The sequence below is a fragment of the Palaemon carinicauda genome, unplaced genomic scaffold, assembly GCF_036898095.1.
Source record: "Palaemon carinicauda isolate YSFRI2023 unplaced genomic scaffold, ASM3689809v2 scaffold411, whole genome shotgun sequence".
Classification (NCBI taxonomy): Eukaryota; Metazoa; Arthropoda; class Malacostraca; order Decapoda; family Palaemonidae; genus Palaemon; species Palaemon carinicauda.
The window spans coordinates 25,001-47,500 of record NW_027171664.1 but is presented as its reverse complement, the minus strand read 5'-3'; the positions used below and the strand labels follow the sequence as shown (position 1 = coordinate 47,500).

At 31.5% G+C, this 22,500-nt stretch overlaps 1 pseudogene; it reads left to right on the top strand.

Moving 5' to 3' along the window:
* LOC137636853 (glutamate receptor ionotropic, kainate 2-like) overlaps nucleotides 1–22,500 on the top strand; it is a 59,662-nt pseudogene that overhangs the window by 13,569 nt on the left and 23,593 nt on the right.

Below are 22,500 nucleotides of genomic sequence, written 5' to 3'. Positions count from 1 at the left end.
CTTTCTTTTAAATCGTGAACCATTACAACTACCCTTTCTTTTAAATCGTGAACCATTTCAATTGCCTTTTCTTTTAAATCGTGAACTATTATGATTGCCTTTTTCTTTTAAATCGTGAACCATTACAATTGCATATTCTTTTAAACCGTGAACCATTACAATTGCCTTTTCTTTTAAATCGTGAACTATTATAATTACCTTTTCTTTTAAAATGTGAACCATTACGTTTACCTTTTCGTTTAAACCTTAAACCATTACAATTTCCTATTCTTTTAAACCGTGAGCCATTACAATTGCCTTTTCATTTAAACCGTGAGCCATTACAATTGCCTTTTCTTTTAAATCGTGAACCATTACTATTGCCTTTTCTCTTAAACTGTGAACCATAGTCACAGTGTTTTCAGTGTTCTTATTTTCCTCAAAAAGTTATTTATTTTTTCAACTTAAAGACACATTACTCAGATAGTCTGAAGTTTCTCTCGGAGGATAGAAATTATTTTTTTTAAACTGAGAACCATTACTTGATCTGTCCAAGAATAGAAATCATCTTTTTTTAAACTATAAACTTTGTCCAAGGTAAGTTCCTCATATCTTTAGATGGATAGAAAAGTATTCTAAAACTGAGAAACACTACAGACTTAATTACAATGTTAAGTGTTTGATATTCGCCTGTAAAAAAAAAAAAAAATTGTAATTCATTATCCGAGAATCATAAAATTTGTGTTTGATATTTACCTGAATTATTTGTAATTCTCTATCTGAGAACCATTACTAAATCAGTGGTTGATATTCTCCTGAAATATTTTTAATTCTTTATCTGAGAACCATTACAAAATTAGTGTTTGGTATTCTCCTGAAATATTTTAAACAATTGTTATTAATTACAAGATCATAGCATCATTTAACATCTATCACAGCGTTCTTTGTCTTTACTTCAATATAATTTTCCCAAGAGCTGGACCAAATGGGAAATGTTTTAATGAAAATACAAAATCTTATCTAGCTAGACTCATCCCCGATTCTAATTTCGATGATAAGATTATGCCCGTGGTTTGTTCATTCAATTATTTCATTTTCTTTTGATTCATTCGTTAGGCGAGAATCAACCAATCATTCGTCGTGTGATTTAACAGAATTGGTGTACCTAAATTTTGAAATCAAATCAGAGTATAGTTTCATTCATTGTTATTTCTGGAAAGAAAATTTAATAAGTAGATTTGAAATGTTTGAATGAATAAATAACAATTGAAAGAATGAAGGGGCACAGGGAAAAATTATTGTTTATTATAACCTGATTATCAATATCTTCATCATAATCATCATCGTCATCATCATCTCCTCCTATGCCTATTGACACAAAGGGCCTCGGTTAGATTTATCACTTCACCATCTTCATCATCTCCTACGCCTATTGACGTAAAGGACCTCAGTTAGATTTCACCAGTCGTCTCTATCTTGAGCTTTTAAATCACTACTTCTCCATTCATCATCTATTTCATGCTTCATAGTCCTCAGCCATGTAGGCTTTGGTCTTCCAGCTCTTCTAGTGCATTGTGGAGCCCATTTGAAAGATCATATACCGATCTTTATATCTATGTTTGGTTGTCTACCTTTTTTAATTTTTCTTCTATCATAACTCATATCAAAATCACTTTTCCAGATATTTATTCTTTGTATTTTTTTTTTGGTCTTGTTATTACGACTGCAAATTGATTTAGATATTATTTAAATTGTTTTTTTAATTACTCATAGTTCAAACATAATATATCTTGACAAAAAGCAAAGAATAAAAGTTTTTATTGTACTAGAATATATTGTTTTAATTTTCGAGGAAAGATTTTCTCAGTGACGATGAACAATTCCTTTCCATTTGCAGACAAAAACATGACATACGTTTTATAGATAAAAAAATAAATCTCGCTTTTACAATAAAGAAAAAACTATTTCTTTTGTCCTTTGACAAAGTTTTTCATTTCCTGTCATAGATAAAAAGGTGAATTACTTTTCTGAAAAAAAAAATTTAATTAATTTTTTGCAGTGTTTGCCCTTTCAAAATGTGCAATTTAATATCTTGAATAAGAATTAAGCATTTCTTTACTTTGTGTAAGTTATCGTTAATTTTTTTTTTGCATTGTTTGCCCTTCAAAATATGCAATTTAATAATCTTGAAAAAGAATAAAGCATTTCTTGATTTCATATTAGTTATATATAAAATAATTTGATTGATTTAATACTAAATTGTCTACTTGAAAACAAGAATTCTTCAAACGTCTAAAATAATCTTTTATTACAGGAAAACTTTAAGATATCAATTACCACCAAATTATAATCAAATATAAAAATAATTTCCACAAAGGAAAATATATTTTCTAAAGACTTCGTTTTCTGTGAAATGACGAAGAATTTTTCAAGCAGGAAGTGTCAGAATTATCTTTGCTAACAAGATGGAAAAAGTTCTGCCAGAGATTGCACACTTTAAGCCAAGGAATTATGATTCTGTCTGCAATTTATCTAATGGTGTAATTTATTTTTACAGAGTTAATTATATTTGTTTACCATTTTTAGCATATAAGAAATATTGTGTTGTGGTGGTCGATGTGGTAACGTCCCTCACTAGTATACGCCAGACTGGGGTTCGAGTCCCGCTCAAACTCGTTAGTTCCTTTGGACGCTGTAACCTCACCATCCTTGTAAGCTAAGGATGGGTTGTTTGGGGGAGCCTATAGGTCTATCTGCTGAGTCCTCAGCAGCCATTGCCTGGCCCTCCTTGGTCCTACCTTGGATGGATAGGGGGCTTGGTTGCTGATCATATGTGTATATGGTCATTCTCTAGGGCATTGTCCTGCTTGATAGGGCTATGTCACTGTCCCTTGCCCCTGCCATGCATAAGTGAGCTTTAAACCTTTACTATTGTATTTTAATGATTGCATAGTGCATCATAATCGACACATTATTTCATTATTTCAATTATTTTTCTTCGATAAATGGCCGAAGCAAAGTAATTCAATATGATTATTATTATAATAAAATTATTATCAGTGAAAGGTATACGTAACTATCATTATATCTACCCAGAATTCATTGTACAGTTGTATAATCTACATTCGTTCTTTATACATCTTATAGATTCCTCCAAAATAATGTATTTCTATATATATCATTTCATCAGGATAACTTAATCTTTTTCTAACTATAATTTTAACATAAGCAATTATTTCTAACAGGATAACCCACTCTCTTCAACCAGGATTTCATCAGGATTTTAACAGGATACCCCGTCTTTTCTAACCACAATTTTAACTGGATAACCCAGTTTAGATAGTTACTATTTTCAACAGGATGTCTAATTATCTATCTTACCAGAACCTCCAAACAGGATACCCCAATCCTCTCATTAGTGTCAATTCAACAGGATACCCCAATCCTCACTAAATATCATCTCAACAGGATACCCTAATCCTCTCTGAACTTCTGAACAGGATACCACAATCCTCTCTAAATATGAATTTAACAGAATACCCCAATCCTTTTTAAATATCTAAACAGGATACCCCAATCCTCTCTAAATATAAGTTTAACAGAATACCCCAATCCTCTTTAGATATTCTCTCAACAGAATACCCCAATCTTTAAATATCTAAACAGAATACCCCAATCCTCTTTAAATATTCTCTCAACAGAATACCCCAATCCTCTTTAAATATCTAAACAGAATACCCCAATCATCTTTAAATATCTAATCAGGATACCCCAACCCTCTTTAAATATCTAAACAGAATACCCCAATCATCTTTAAATATCTAATCAGGATACCCCAACCCTCTATAAATATCTAAACAGGATACCCCAATCCTCTAAATATCTATTCAACAGGATACCCCAGTCCTCTTTGAATATCTAATCAGGATACCCCAATCCTCTAAATAATTTCTCAACAGGATACCCCAATCCTCTCCAAATATCAATTCAACAGGATACCCCAATCCTCTCTAAACATCATCTCGACAGAATATCCCTCTTTAAATATCTAAACAGGATACCCCAATCCTCTAAATATCCTCTCAACAGGATACCCCAATCCTCTCCAAATATTAATTCAACAGGATACCCCAATCCTCTCAATATCCTCTCAACAGGATACCCCAGTCCTCTTTGAATATCTAATCAGGATACCCCAATCCTCTTTAAATATCTAAACAGGATACCCCAATCCTCTCAATATCCTCTCAACAGGATACCCCTCTTGAAATATCTAATCATGATACCCCAATCCTCTTTAAATATCCAATCAGGATACCCCAATCCTCTAAATATCCTCTCAACAGGATACCCCTCTTGAAATATCTAATCATGATACCCCAATCCTCTTTAAATATCCAATCAGGATACCCCAATCCTCTTTAAATATCTAAACAGGATACCCCAATCCTCTCTAAATATAAATTTAACAGGATACCGCAATCCTCTCTAAATATCATCTCGACAGAATACCCCTCTTTAAACATCTAATCTGGATACCCCAATCCTCTAAATATCTAATCAGGATACCCCAATCCTCTAAATATCCTCTCAACAGGATACCCCAATCCTCTAAATATCCTCTCAACAGGATACCCCAATCCTCTCTAAATAACGTCTCAACAGGATACCCCAATCCTCTCCAAATATCAATTCAACAGGATACCCCAATCCTCTAAATATCTAAACAGGATACCCCAATCCTCTAAATATCCTCTCAACAGGATACCCCAATCCTCTAAATATCCTCTCAACAGGATACCCCAATCCTCTCTAAATAACGTCTCAACAGGATACCCCAATCCTCTCTAAATATCAGTTCAGCAGAATACCCCAATGCTCTAAATATCTAAACAGGATACCCCAATCCTCTAAATATAAATTCAACAGGATACCCCAATCCTCTAAATATCCTCTCAACAGGATAACCCCTTCATGATGATGCGTCCCGGTAAGAACTTTACGGGGAATTCCCGTTTCTACGGCTTCTGCGTTGACCTCCTGAAAGAGATCGCGCTCATCTCCGGCTTCGACTACATCATCGAAGTGTCTCCCGAGGGAGTGTACGGCGCCAAGAATCCCATCACGGGAGAATGGAACGGCATTGTGAAACAGCTCATGTCGGGGGTACAGTAAAAGAGATAAATGCGCGTGGTGTGGCAGCGTTGCCACATTTCGCCTTTTACATTCGTTAAATCTCGCTGTAATTTGGAAAATGCTGTAGATTTGGCATACAATTTGAACATGGTGTAGATTTCCAGTGGTGCCACATTTCGCCCTTTTCATTCATTAAATCTCACTGTAATTGGGAAAATGCTGTAGATTTGTCATACAATTTGAACATGGTGTAGATTTCCAGTCATGCCACTTTTCGCCTTTTTCATTCGTTAATTCTCGCTGTAATTGGGAAAATGCTGTAGAATTGGCATACAATTTGAACATAGTGTACTGTAGATTTCAAACATTGCCACTTTTCGCCTTTTTCATTCATTAAATCTCGTTGTAACAGGGAAAATGCTGTAGTTTTGTCATACAATTTAAACATGGTGTAGATTTCCAGTGGGGCCACTTTTCGCCTTTTTCATTCATTAGATATTCCCTTGAAATTTGGATAATGCTGTAGATTTATAATACAATTTGCCCATCGTGTAGATTTGCAGTGGTGCCACATGTCGCCCTTTTCATTCATTAAATAATCGCTTTAAATTTGGATAATGCTGCAGATATGTCATACAATTTGTACATCGTGTAGAGTTCCAATGTTGCCACATGTCGCCTTTTTCTATCATTAAATCTCGTATGAAATTGCTTTAGATTTGTCACAAGATGATTTCACGCTTTTGAGTGAGATTTATATAATGAAATTGACAACATTTCGCTATTTTCATTCATTAAATCTCGCTTGATATTGTGAAAATTTTCTAGATTTATCCTAAAATTTCTCCTCGCCTTCAAGTGTGATTTAATGAATAAATTTGACATAAAGTGGCAAAATACAGAATCTACTCTTATGTTCAACGAAATTCCGGTCTGACTGTAGCGCGTATAGAGAACCAGTTGATCGCTTTTTTAAGAATTTGAATAAGTAAAGGTAGAAAGATTAGAATTACCATAATGTAGCTCTCCTCCCCATATGCTTTGTAAGTAAGATAAACATATAGAGAACCCGCGTATTAAGCTCCCTTGAGATACACAAATAGCTTTCTACTCCAGCTCTATCCCCGGAGCTCAGTAATAGGGTTACCTTTGAGTTTGTACGTATATATCAACCTAAATTGAAGTTTACAATCGAGTTCAAATGGCAACATGCATCAGTTAACTCTGGGATTACGCTGTAGTTCTCTCTGCAACACCTAGATGGGGTTGTCGGTCGACTTCTATTTGTTTTTCTTTTGTTGTGTTTGTGATCATTATCTGAATTATGTGAAAATGTGAAAGTGAAGGGAGGAGGGAGGTTAAGCATGGGAATAGAGATTCTATATTTGTATATATACAAGTATATATGTAGACTTACACACATAAATACAGTTTATATATATATATATATATATATACAGTAATATATATATATATATATATATATATATGTACATATATGTACATATATATATTATATATATACACATATATATACATATATATTCACATACATATATGTATATATATATTATATATATACATATATATATATGTATATATATATATATATATATATACAAAAACACAAGTATATGCATATATATTACACTATGTATATTATATATAATATATATATGTCTATTTATATTTATACATACACACGTGTGTGTATATACATATATATATATATATATATATATACATATATATGTGTGTGTGTTTATATGGGTGCTTATATATAAATATAATCTCGTTCCTACATAGCTTAATACATGCATACATAAACAACAACGTTATATCTACACAAAATCCATTACGAATACCATCACAACACCAGAATCAACAATATTTATAAAAAAGAGAACAATCTAAACTCTCACCTATTTTCCTAAAAAAAAACTTAAAATCAAACAAACAAAACAAACTCCATTAGATCCATTACTCAAACTACGACCCGAAATCCCAGCGAATCAGTCAAAACGCCGATGAATAAATTTTCCACTCATCGGCGGATCGCGAGTAAAGTAATGTTTCTCGTTTTAATACTTTGACGTCATTCTGTATCTGAGCTGGGAAATCATTCGACTTTGAATTGGAGAGACTTTCATACCTTGCGTTCAACCTTCGTGGGCTGTTGAAATTGGACAAAGGTTAAGACTTGATTTATATATATATATATATATATATATATAAATATATATATATATATATATATGTATATATATAATTATATATATGTATATATAAATATATATATAAATATATAAATGTATATATATCTATATATATATGTGTGTATATATATATATATATATATATATATGTATATAAATATATATGTATATATATGTGTAAATATATATATATATATATATACAGTATATGTATATATATATATATATATACAGTATATGTATATATATATATATATATATACAGTATATGTATATATATATAGTGTGTGTATATATATATATGTGTATATATATGTATATATATATATATATGTATATTTATATATATAATATTTATATTTATAATTACATACTTATGTGAAAATACATATGTCATAATAATAATAATAATAATAATAATAATAATAAAAATAATAATAATAAAAGTCAGGTAAAACGTTCATTTATGATAAATACATAATCCAGTATCAGTTGCTATACTTTAACTGACAAATCATCTTAATCCCAATACTCTTCAGCGTTGACTTCGTTGGTGGCCATATAACAAATGATCCTGAAATTTGGGCCCAGTAATAGCCTCTGTGTGATGATGTTTACTAAGTTTTGAGTCCGAGTTTTTGTCTTTATTTATTCATTGATCTATTTATTGATCTATATATCTATTTATTGATCTATTTATCTATTTATTGATCTATTAATCTATTTATTTATCTATATATCTATTTATTGATCTATTTATCTATTTATTGATCTATATATCCATTTATTGATCTATTTATCTATTTATTGATTTGTTAATCTATTTATTGATCTATTTATCTATTTATTGATCTATTTATCTATTTATTGATCTATTTATTCATTTATTTATATGTATTTTTTATTCCATCCCTGCTACACAGCTTAGCATTCTCTAGAAGAAAGGTGACATTTTTATATTCTTTTTTATTCAATTCTCCGTTTTTTTTATTTTACATCCATGTTCTAGAAGGAAGCACTGGATATGTCCCACATTACAATTTATGACGATATGTTGATATATAAATTCGAAGGATTTACCTCATATATCATATTAATTTGTTGAACAGGAACTTACGGTCTATTAAATTTCTTATTCCTGATCTTAATATTAATCTCTGGCACCGTCTTTCAATTAGTTCATTATGCATGTTGCATAAGATCTTTTTTATAATTCTGACCATCCTTTACATTCAGATCTTCCCGGACAGTTCCACCCTGTTCGTAATACTAGGCAGGCAGTTAATTCTAATAGCCAGGCCTTCTCCATCATGAGGCTCAATATTTCACAGTATTCTAGAAGTTTTATTCCAGCTGTTACTAAGTTGTGGAATGATCTTCCTAATCGGGTAGTTGAATCAGTAAAACTTCAAAAGTTCAAAGTTGGAGCAAATGTTTTTATGTTGACCAGGCTGACATGAGTCTTTTTATAGTTTATATATGAAATATTTGTTTCAATGTTTTTAAAATATTTTATTTTGTTTTTTCATTACTACTTATATCGTTGTTTATTTCCTTTCCTCCCGGGGCTAATTTTCCCTGTTGGAGCCCTTGGGCTTAGAGCATGTTGCTTTTCCAACTAGGGTTGTGGCTTAGCTAGTAATAATAATAATAATAATAATAATAATAATCATAAAAATCATAATAATAATAATAATCATAATAATAATAATAATAATAATAATCAAAATAATAATAATAATAATAATAATAATAATATTGGAGATAATAATAATAATAATAATAATAATAATAATAATAATAATAATAATAATAATAATAATAATAATAATATCCAGGAGAAACTCTCCCATCTATTTTCTGAAAATCTCAACTGTTCACTGACTCATTCTCTGATCGACTGAAAGTTGTCAGTCTTTCAATGTTTTTTCTCCTCTTTTGACCGATATGTTGTACTCTGTTATCTGTAGAGACTCTTTCAAAGCATTCTGCGACCTTGAAAGCGACTTAGAATTTTGACTCGTCTTTTCATAGATATCACAATGATACGGCATACATGTCTGTGATTCCATTCAGTTGGATTTATCTCTCTCTCTCTCTCTCTCTCTCTCTCTCTCTCTCTCTCTCTCTCGCTCTCTCTCTCTCTTCTCAGTTGGATATTTTCTATTTTCAATTTGATCTCTCTCTCTCTCTCTCTCTCTCTCTCTCTGTTTTTTTTTTCTTTTCAATTTGATTTCTCTTCTCAGATGGATCTCTCTCTCTCTCTCTCTCTCTCTCTCTCTCTCTCTCTCTTCCTCAGTTGGATTTTTATCTTTTCAATTTGATTTCTCTCCTCAAATGGATTTTCTCTCTCTTCAATTTGATTTCTCACTAATCAATTTGATCTCTCTCTCTCTCTCTCTCTCTCTCTCTCTCTCTCTCTCTCTCTCTCTCTTTACAGAAGTTTATACCACCAGGAAAAGTAAATCTGTCTTCAAAATATTTTGATAAACAAGTGAATTTGAATAAGTCAGATGTTGTGATGTGGATTAGAATCATCAAAATTCTTCTTAATTATAATTGATAACTACCTCCATCCATTACTATTATATCAATTATATATATTTATATGTTCATATATATTTATATATATTTATATATTCATGGCAATTTTCTTGTTTTAATGAGGAGATATATATGGAATATATTGGTGTTAAAAATATTTTTCTGTAAAGTCCTGGAAAAACATACAAATGTCGAATTCCTATTTTTAAGTAGAATTGAAGAGTTTATTTAATTTAAACGTTTATTTGACTCAATCGTTTTTCACTTAACATTTATCTAATTAAATGTTCATCTTGCTCTAACAGATTTTTTTTACTTAAACGTTTTTATTATGTGAATGTTTACTTTCACTTTTATTTTACTGAAACATTTATTTGGAATGATCTTTCGTTTTTTAAAATATTTTTTGAAATATTTTTCGTCTCCAAATCACACTGTTTTTATCAAAATGAAGATTAAAAGGTGTTCTTTTGATTCAACCTGATCTTTTCCTCAAAGACGGAATATGTCCGTCTGTCACCGTCTAACTGACTTTTTGTCTTTATAAAACATAATTACCTATAAATTTTCATATCTAGAATCATGTGTTGTAGTGGCCCATCTGGTAAAGTCCCTGACTGGTGAGACAGGGGTTCGAGTCCCGCTCATTCTCGTTAGTTCCTTTGGTCGCTGCAACCTCACCATTCTTGTGAGGTAAGGAGAGCCTATAGGTCTATCTGCTGAGTCATCAGCAGCCATTGCCTGGCATTTCTTGGTCCTAACTTGAGTGGAGAGGGGGCTTGGGGGACAGATTACGTGTATCTCATTATTTCCTTTGGTCGCTGCAACCTCACCATCCTTGTGAGCTAAGGGGGGGGGTCGGGAGATCCTAGAGATCTATCTGCTGAATCATCAGCAGCCATTGCCTGGCCCTTCTGGTTCCTAATTTGGGTGGAAAGGGGGCTTGGGCGCAGATTACGTGTATATATGGTCTGTCTCTAGGTTACTGTCCTGTTTGGAAGGGCAATATCACTGACCCTTGCCTCTGCCCTTCATGAGCGACCTTTAAACCTTGAATTTCTAGTTTTATTTATTATTGTGTTGCTGCTACGCAGTCACTTTTTGTGTGCGAGTGTTATTAATTGTAATTTATTAATAATGTAATTTATCATACACTTTTTTGATTAGTCAGGGTGGTCTGTAATTGACAGTTAATTATATCTTTACTTTTTCAGTGTATACGACTTGTGAGATGATCCCCTATTCTTGTATGTAATCTTTTGTGTTTAAAGTTTATAGTTTCTGACTGAGCCATTTGTAAAGTTTATAGTTTCTGACCGAGACATCTGTTAAGTTTATAGTGTTGGTATGAGACAGTTTAATATTTTTCGTCGGATTTTATAACTCCTAAAAAGATTTTGTTACTTGGATAACTCGAATCCATGGCAGTATTGTCCTACTGATACATCAGTTACTCTGTAATTTTTCATGTTATATTACTATTTTCTTGCTGTTCTTCTAGCTCCGCACCCCCCCCCCCTCTCTCTCTCTCTCTCTCTCTCTCTCTCTCTCTCTGCATCTTCTTGCTAATGTGAGTCTTCTAATATAAAGTTTTCAAGGTGAACATAGATTCAATCTGTGTGTTTTCCTATTTCAGTAAAACTAGTTATTAAGAAAAAATAAAATTCAGAGTTTAAAAAAAAAAACTCATTCTAATCTGTTTTTCTGGTAAGAGAAAGAAAAAAAAAAGTATTCCACGCAATATTTTGTTTACAACTCTTCCAGAAGGCTAAAATCACTGTCAGATCTTTTCTCAGAATTTTTCAGAACGCCCCACCAAGATAAATACATTTGCACGTTACTTCTAAATCTCAGTGAAGTAGATCAGACTCTGTGGTAATTCTCTTATAAATACATCAAATAAAAATAAATCATCCCATTTTCCCCTATAGAAACCAGCAGAACGTCCCCTCCAAGATAAATACATTTCCACGCTACTTCTCAATTTCAGTGAAGTATATCGGATTCTGTGGTAAATCTATTATAAATACATCAAATAAAAGAAATACATCTTATTTTTTCCCCATAGAAATCAGCAGAACGTCCCCTCCAAGATAAATACGTTTTTGCACGCGACTCAATCTCAGTGAAGTAGATCAGATTCTGTGGTAATTCTCTTATAAATACATCGAATAAAAGAAATATATCCTATTTTTCCTCCATAGAAATCAGCAGAATGTCCCCTCCAAGATAAATACATTTGCACGTTACTTCTAAATCTCAGTGAAGTAGATCAGATTCTGTGGTAATTCTCTTATAAATACATCGAATAAAAGAAATATATCCTATTTTTCCTCCATAGAAATCAGCAGAATGTCCCCTCCAAGATAAATACATTTGCACGTTACTTCTAAATCTCAGTGAAGTATATCAGATTCTGTGGTAATTCTCTTATAAATACATCAAATAAAAGAAATATATCTTATTTCCCCTCCATAGCAAGCAGCAGTGGTGAAGAGCAGCCTCGCCTCCAGCCAGAACACCTCAACTATTTGTTTCTTACTATCGCTAACCCGCACCAGCTCCCCCAACTATAATAATATTGAAATTTCCTCTTCTGTTTAGGAAACCCCCTACGTCATGCTACGAACAGACCAGAGCAATCTGACTGGCAACGCCCGATACAAAGGGTTCTGCGTCGACATGTTGAAGCACATAGCTAACATGATCGGCTTCCAGTACCAGATCCGCTTATCCCCGTCCAAGACCTACGGGATTCAAAACCCGGACACGGGAGAGTGGAACGGAATGGTGCGGGAGTTGCAGGATAACGTGAGTCACACGTGTTGCTCTTTGAGATCTCCGTTTTCTTTGCGTTCGTTTTCGTTCGTTTTTTTATCTTTTCTTCGATGTAGGTGTTCTTTAGTTTTCGTTAAAGACCTTTTTTTTTTTTTTTGCATGATTGCATGCTCAATCTTATTCGCGTGCGTTCTCTTATATGCATGGAACTTTCTTTTTTTAATGGATTCTTTTTATGGATTGTCCTATCTGATGTCGCTGATGCATATCAAGATAATTCGTGATTTAATTGATATGTTTGCATGATATCTTTACTAGTTTGTATATATATATATATATATATATGTATGTATACATATATTTATATATATATATATATATATATTGTATATATATATTGTTATATGTGTATATATATTGTTATATATATATGTGTATATATATATATATATATATATACTGTATGCATATATATATATATATGTGTGTGTGTGTGTGTGTGTATGGGTGCCGGTTTAGTATGTGGTGTACCTTTCGAATATGGCCTACGAAATCCTACCTGTTTTAGTATGTGGCATAACCTAACCTAAACTAACCTAACCTAACTTAACCTAACCTAACAAGCCAGGTAGGCCACATACTAGACCAGAATAAAAAAAAGGTAGGTCATATACTAAACCGGCACCTATGTATGTATGTATGCATTATATATATGTGTACCTATATGGATAAACGCATACACTCACGCATATGTTTATGACAATATATGTAACTGTATAAGCAGATGAACTTAATCGAAAAAGGATTTATTAACAATATTCGACCTTCCTCCTCGCATGTTATAAAAAAACAGAGTTCGTGCAAAAGGAAAAAAAGTTCATCTCGCGTTGTTGATCCTAACTATTAGTCATTAGGTTTTGACAAGATGATTAGATTTGCAATTTTCGCCTTCTCTGCAATCATTATTAAAATTATATATTTAATATGCTTAATGAACTCTGATATCATTTTATGCTATAATTTTGGGAGGTTTTGAAAAAGTCAATTTGCTGCCAGGAGATCTTTTTTTTTTAATTCTCTCTCTCTCTCTCTCTCTCTCTCTCTCTCTCTCTCTCATACGCAGGCACACACATTATATATATATATATATATATATATACATATATATATATATATATATATATATATATTTATATATATAAATATATATATATATATATATATATTTATATCCATATATATATTACACATATACTCACACATGCATACATACAGTATATTTAATATAATACATAGTATATATACATATATATACATATATACATATATTGTATATGCATATATATGTGTATGTATGTATATGCGTGCTTTTGTGCATGTCTGTACGCGTGGTATTTTACATTTTGACTCTTAAGCACTGAAGAAAGCAGCTTGAGAGAGAGAGAGAGAGAGAGAGAGAGAGAGAGAGAGAGAGAGAGAGGAACTTATCAACATCTTAATGTATTTCAGTTATTCATTACAAGACTAAACTATACACAGTTATTCACCAAACTAAAACAATGAATAAATTTATCATACGTAGAAGAAAAAAAAAATCAGCCTTTGAGTAAGACCTACCAGCCCAAGGCAGGCTTGTTGGGTCAGTAGCTGGTGATAAAGAGATTTAATGGTCATTAACCAGCCTTTAACCCAGGGTTAGGGATTTTTGGGGTGATGGCCCACGGACCACTTCCATCAGCTCACTGAACCGTGAGTGTCCGGGGGTCTTCCGTGCTCGGCCGGGTTGAAATATGATGCAGAGGAAGGAAGGTTTAAAAGGTTTAGATATGAATAAAAGTTTGAGTTAGGCATTTGGTGTTAATAGTTACTAGGTGTAATTGATTTGTCATTTTATGAAAATGATTTTCTATTTTGCATTAAAAAAGGGTTTGAATTGGTAATTTTTGAGTTATAGAGAATTGATGAATGATGACTAAAGGTTTTAATTAGGCATTTGGTGTTAATAGTTAGTTAGTGTAATTAATTGGTCTTTTTATGAAATTGATAATTTTCCATTTTGCAATAAAAAGGGGTTTTGAATTGGTAATTGAGTTAAAGTATAGACATGTAATGAATGATGAATAAAGGTTTGAGTTAGTCATATGATGTTGATAGTTATATACTTAGTATGATTAATTTCTCTGTTTATGAAATTAATAATTTTCCATTTTGTTTTCAAAGGGGGTTTGAATTGGCAGATCTTTAGTTAAAGTATAGACTTGTAGTGAATGATGACTAAATGTTTGAATTAGGCATTTGGTGTTAATAGTTAGTTAGTGTCTTTTTATGAAATTGACAATTTTCCATTTTGCTTTCAAAAGGGAATTTGAATTGTTAATTCTTGAGTTAAAGTATAGACATGTAATGAATAATGAATAAAGTTTTGAGTTAGGCATATGATGTTAATAATTACTTAGTGTAAATTATTGGTCTTTGTATGAAATTAATAATTACCATTTTGCATTAAAAAAGGAATTTGAATTGGTAAATTTTGAGTTATTATAGACATATAATAAATGATGAATACGGGTTTGAGTTAGGCATATGATGTTAATAGTTTCTGTACTTGTAATTATTTGGTCTTTTTATAAAATCAATAATTTTCCCTTTGCAGTAAAAAGGGAACTTGAATTTGCGATTCTTGAGTTAAAGTATAGACATTTAATGAATGATGAATAAAGGTTTGAGTTAGGCATATGATGTTTATAGTTACTTAGTGTAATTATTTTAGTCTTTTTTTGAAATTACTAATTTTTCATATTGCATTCATGGACTTGAATTGGTAATTTTTGAGTTAGAATATAGACGTAATGAATGATGAATAAAGGTTTGAGTTTGGCTTATGATGTTAATAGTTACATAGTGTAATTAGTTTGTCTTATGAAATTATTTATTTTCCATTTTGCTTTCAAAAGAAGTTTGAATTGGTAAATCTTGAATTGAAATATAGACATGTAATGAATGATAAATAAAGGTTTGAGTTAGGCATATGATGTTAATAGTTACTTAATGTAATTATTTGCTGTTTTATGAAATCAATATAGATATATAATATAGGATTGATGTTATTTTTTTTTTATTAATAAGATTGTTTGAAATGGTCATTTTTGGGTTAATATATAGGTATATAATGAGAGGTAAATAAAGGTTTGAGGTGGCCTAAGTATAGAGAATTTTAGAAATAATCTTTTTTATATTTCAAAAAGGTAGTTTAAATTATTAATTCAAGAGTTAGAGTATAGTTATATAATAAGTGAATAAATGGTTGAGTTGAATATTTGATGTTAATGGTTGTTTAGTGTAATTATTTATTTTGTATTAAATTAATATAGATATACAATATAGGATTAATATTTTGATCTTTTGTATTAAAATGGGGTTTGAAAGAGTGATTCTTGATGTAATATATAGGTATATAAAGGGTGATGAATACAGTTCCTATATTGGCATATAATACTAATAATTATTTATTGTGATTAGTTGCTGTTTGTATACAATTAATATGACTAATACACAGTACATAATATTTCTTTATATTAAATAAACTGTTTGAAATAGTAATTCCAGAGTTAATGCAAAGGTATGTAATGGATTAAAAAAAATTGATACATCATTAAACCACCCCCCCCCCCGCCCCTTCCTCTATCACTATTCAAGTCTTCTGTTGAAAACAATAGTACGGGGGGGTACTATGGTAATTATAGCACGTAATAGTAATGGTAAAAATAGTATTCGAAGTATCATTCGTATCTGAACAGATACGTTCTGAAATACTTTCCATTAACCCCCCCCCCCATCACTATTCATCTGTTTTGGCATAAATATCATTAGTAATAGTAATTGTATCGCATAATAGTAGACGTAAAAATATTATTCGCACTATCATTCGTATCTGAACAGGTAAGTGCCGAAATATTTTCCATTACCCCCCCCCCCCATCACTAATCATCTGTTTTGGCAAAAAAATATTAGTAATAGTAATTATATCACATAATAGTAGTCGTAAAAAATAGTATTCGCAGTATCATTCGTATCTGGATATGTCCATCCTGAAATATTTTCCATTAACCCCCCCCCCCCCCATCACTAATCATCTGTTTTGGCAGAGAAATATTATCAGTAATAGTAATTATATCGCATAATAGTAGTCGTAAAAATAGTATTCGCAGTATCATTCGTATCTGAATTGTACATCCTGAAATATTTTCCATTACCCCCCCCCATCACTAATCATCTGTTTTGGCAGAGAAATATTATCAGTAATAGTAATTATATCGCATAATAATAGTCGTAAAAATAGTATTCGCAGTATCATTCGTATCTGAATTGTACATCCTGAAATATTTTCCATTACCCACCCCCCCCATCACTAATCATCTATTTTGACAGAGAAATATCATTAGTAATAGTAATTATACGCATAATAATAGACGTAAAAATAGTATTCGCACTATCATTCGTATCTGAACAGGTAAGTGCCGAAATATTTTCCATTAACACCCCTATCACTAAGCATCTGTTTTGACAGAAATATTATTAGTAATAGTGATTTTCTCGCATAATAGTAGTCGTAGAAATATTATTCGCAGTATCATTCGTATCTAAACAGGTATGTCCTGAAATATTTTCCATTAACCTACCCCCCCCCCCCATTACTAATCGTCTGTTTTGGCAGAGAAATATCATTAGTAATAGTGATTTTCTCGCATAATAGTAGTCGTAAAAAATAGTATTCGCAGTATCATTCGTATCTGAATATGTACATCCCTGAAATATTTTCCATTACCCCCCCCCCCATCACTAATCATCTATTTTGAGAGAGAAATATCATTAGTAATATTAATTTTATCGCATAATAGTAGTCGTAAAAAATAGTATTCGCAGTACCATTCTTATCTGAACAGGTAAGCGCCGAAATATTTTCCATTAACCCCCTTATTACTAAGCATCTGTTTTGACAGAAATATTATTAGTAATAGTGATTTTCTCGCATAATAGTAGTCGTAAAAATAGTATTCGCAGTATCATTCGTATCTAAACAGGCATGTCCTGAAATATTTACCATTAACCCCCCCTCCCATCACTAATCATCTGTTTTGGCAGAGAAATATCATTAGTAATAGTAATTATATCGCATAATAGTAGTCGTAAAAATAGTATTCGCAGTATCATTCGTATCTAAACAGGCATGTCCTGAAATATTTTCCATTAACCCCCCTCCCATCACTAATCATCTGTTTTGGCAGAGAAATATCATTAGTAATAGTAATTATATCGCATAATAGTAGTCGTAAAAATAGTATTCGCAGTATCATTCGTATCTGAATATGTATATCCTGAAATATTTTCCATTACCCCCCCCCCCCCCCCATCACTATTCATCTGTTTTGGCAGAGAAATATTATTAGTAATAGTGATTTTCTCGCATAATAGTAGTCGTAAAAATAGTATTCACGGGACCATTCGTATCTGAACAGGTAAGTGCTGATAATATTTTTCCAGACCATTTCATCAGATATCACTAATGGCTTTCGACAGTATGAGACTTACTAATTATGGGAATGCCAATGTGTTCGGTATAATGATATGTAGAATTCGCTAATGCAATATGATATAGGTCATAGTGTTACTAACTTTGTATTAGAATTTCTGCATTAGAATTTTCAAGCATCTGTAGCTGATAGCATGAATGCTTGCAAATGTTTTTTTAAAGTATTGTAATTTTATTTATTGTTATTGTACAAATATATTTTTTCTTTAATATTGAAGTCATTGTTGTTAATTAAATTTGAATTTCTATGGTCCAAATATAAATATTTCTTTTATATTAAAGTCATTGTAGTTAATCAAATTTGGATGGTTATTGTCCAAATATATTTTTTTTTTCTTTTATATGAGTCATCATAGTCAATTAAGTTTGGATTGCTATTGTCCAAATATAATTTTTTTCTTTTATATTAAAGTCATTATAGTTAATTAAATTTGAATTGCTATAGCTCAAATATAATTTTTTCTTTGATATTAACGTCATTATAGTTCATTTGGATTTCTATTGTCCAATTATAATTTTTTCTTTTATATTAGTCATTAAAATTAATTAAATTTGAATTGCTATTGTCCAAATTTAATTTTTTCTTTAATATTGGTCATTAAAGTTAATCAAATTTGGATGGTTATTCTCCAAATATCAATTTTCCTTTTGTATTAAATTCATTATAATTAATTAAATTTGAATTGCTATTGTGCCAACATATATTTTGTTACATCCGCCAACGAAGTTGGAAGGAAGTTATATTTTACCCCCTGTTTGTGTGTGTATGTGTGTTTGTGAACAGCTTTCTGGCCACAATTTTAATCGTAGAGTAATGAAACTTGTAGGGATTAACTTGTGTAAGAAGCTGGAATTGATTAAATTTTGAAAGGTCAGGGTCTCAGTCAATCAAAATATCCAGTTCACGTAATCAGCCATAAGTTTGGACATTGTTGTCACAGAGACTTCAAACTTGATTCATATTCAAATGTATGAAAATCCGCGCCAATTAATACATGTCAAGGTCAAGGTCGAACAAAAGGTCAAGAAATAAGTAAATATAAGTATGCATAAGACTAAATAAAATCTAAAGAAAGTTGAAAGTAAAAGTTGGTAAGAGTAAAAAGAGTCTGTTCATAAAAGTAAATGAAACCCTCAAACTATAAATTGTGAAATAAAGGGAGGGATTACACCATACATGGCCTAAGTAAGGAAATGTTGCGGGTACTTGTGAAAAGAAAGAAAGAAAGGTAGCAGGGTCTCCAAACAGCCCCTGGGAACAAAAGACGGAATGCATGAAAGAATTGTTTAGCCGATCCTCCTTTAGAAGTGAAGTGCTGTTGTGGTTAATGAATAAACTAGCAACAAATGATGGAATATAGGAGAATATTATTTAGCCGATTCTCCTTTATAGAAGTGAATTTCTGTAGGGGTTAATGAATGTCTTATCTTAGAGTAGATCATATGAGTGGAGAGCTATTTTGAATGGGTAAGTAAATAAAAACATATATATATATATATATATATATATATATATATATATATATATATATATATATATATATATATATATACTGTATATATATATATTATACACACATATGTATATATAATATATACTCATATATTTATGTATGTATATATATTATACACATGTATGTATATGTATTATATATTATATATCCACATATATTTATGTATGTATATATATTTACGCATATATATATATATATATATATATATATATATATATATATATACACAGTATATATTTGTGTGTGTGTTTTGATTTACGTCTTAGCAATATATTATGGTTCTTGGTTCCTTGAACTGAGTCAACTAGATCATTTCCCAGAGAGAGAGAGAGAGAGAGAGAGAGAGAGAGAGAGAGAGAGAGAGGGAGAGAGAGAGACCCTTTGTGTTTAAAGATGCATATATGAGCGTGCGTGTGTGAGCATACAATCTAATGCAATTCTTTTAATTCTCTTAATTCCATTTTGCAGAAAGCCGATCTGGCCATTGGTTCGATGACTATCAACTACGCCCGAGAGAATGTCATTGATTTCACTAAACCTTTTATGAATGTTGGGATCAGTATATTGTTCAAGGTAAGGCATTTCGGCAAGAGACTTTTTGTATTTTTAATCTTGTATAAATGTGTGGATTCATTTTTAATTGTTTCTTATATACTTTGACAATTGTGTGTGTATATATATTTATATATGTGTATGTATGTGTACGTATGTATGTATGTATGTATATATATGAATGTATGTATGTATATATATACATATATATATATATATATATATATATATATACATATATATATATATATATGTATGTCCTATGTATATATATATATATATATATGTAAGTATATGTATGTATATTTATATATATATATATATACATACATATACATATTTATATATATATATACTTTATATATATGTATATATATACTATATATATATTTATATATATATATATATATATATATATATATATATATATATATATTACGTATACTTCTTCAGGGTCCTATGGAAAACTTTACGAAAGATATTACAGACCGAAATACAGGATGGTTAAAGTCGCAGATACAGGTAAAAATTAGATTCATAAAGAAACTAAGGGGATATTACAAAGATTTTTAATCGCTTTGTTATTATTATTATTATTATTATTATTATTATTATTATTATTATTATTATTATTACTTGCTGATCTGCAACCTTAGTTGGAAAAGCGGGATGGTATTAGCCCAGGGGCTTCTAAAGGGAAAATAGCCCAGTGAGGAAGGGAAATACGAGAAATTTAAAAACAATAACAAAATCATAAACTATATATAAAAACTTGAAAATTACAAGAGGATAAACACTTAAAAATAACGAGAGGAAGCGAGAGGAAGAGAAATAAGATAGAATAGTGTGCTCGAGTGTACCCTCAAGCAAGAGATCTCTAACCCAAGACAGTGGAAGACCATGGTACAAAGGCTATGGCACTACCCAAAACTAGAGATCAATGGCTTGATTTTGGATTGTCCTTCTAGGACCGCTGCTTACAATACCTAGAGAGTCTCTTCTACCCTTACCAAGAGGAAAGAGGCCACTGAACTATTACAGTGTAATAGACTAGAAAGCTTTTTATTGTTTTCTAATTAGAATTTTCCATAGAATGGTTTTGTTACTTAAAATTACTCTATTTCAATTACAAGGAAGTTTCACACATATCGTGGTGCAGATGCCAGATATCGCCAGAGCTTTCCAATAGTTGTTTGATATATCCAGAGTACAGAAAATCATGAAGCAACTTTTTAATCAAATCAAGAAACTAGTCCCTCCAAAACTCTTAATAACCTTCAAAATAGTACATAGGTAAAACTCTTCATAACCTTTAAAATAGTACATAAGCAAACATTTCATAACCTTTAAACAATTCATAAGCAACACTAATCATAACCTTTAAGATAGTACATAGGCAAAACCCTTCATAACGTTTAAAATAGAGCACAACATACACCCAAAACCCAGACTTTTACCTATCGAAACGCTATAAGAACAAAATGGAATACTCAAAAACTTCTTTTCCCCCTACAGGTCCCAACCAGCCAACAAACGAGGCTATAAGAACCAAATCGAATACTCAAAAACTTCTTTTCTCCCTACAGGTCCCAACCAGCCAACAGACTAGGCTATTCTCCTTCATGAATCCCTTAGCCATAGAGATCTGGCTCTACGTCCTAGCCGCCTACGTCCTGGTATCCATCACGATGTTCATAGTAGCCAGGTTCTCGCCCTACGAGTGGCACAACCCGCATCCCTGCGCGCAGGAGAACGACGTCGTGGAGAATCAGTTCTCTCTATCCAACAGCTTTTGGTTCACCATTGGCACGCTCATGCAGCAGGGGTCGGATCTGAATCCAAAGGTAAGGTCGGGTGTTGGTGTGGAGGTAGATTTTCTAGTGCTTGTTTGTAGGGTGAAATTCTATTCTAAAGGTTAGGTTGGCCACTGAACAATTACAGTGCAGTAGTTAACACCTTTGGTGAAGAAGAATTGTTTGGCAGTCTCAGGTGTTTCCATGTTTATGAGGACAGAGGAGAATCTGTAAAAAATAAGCCCGCCTATTCGGTGTATGTGTAGGCAAAAATGAAAGTGAGCCGTAACCAGAGAGAAGGATCCAGTGTAGTACTGTATGACCAGTCAAAGGACCCCATAACTCTCTAACGGTGGTATATCAACGGGTGGTGGTACCCTGGCCAACGTACTATATAT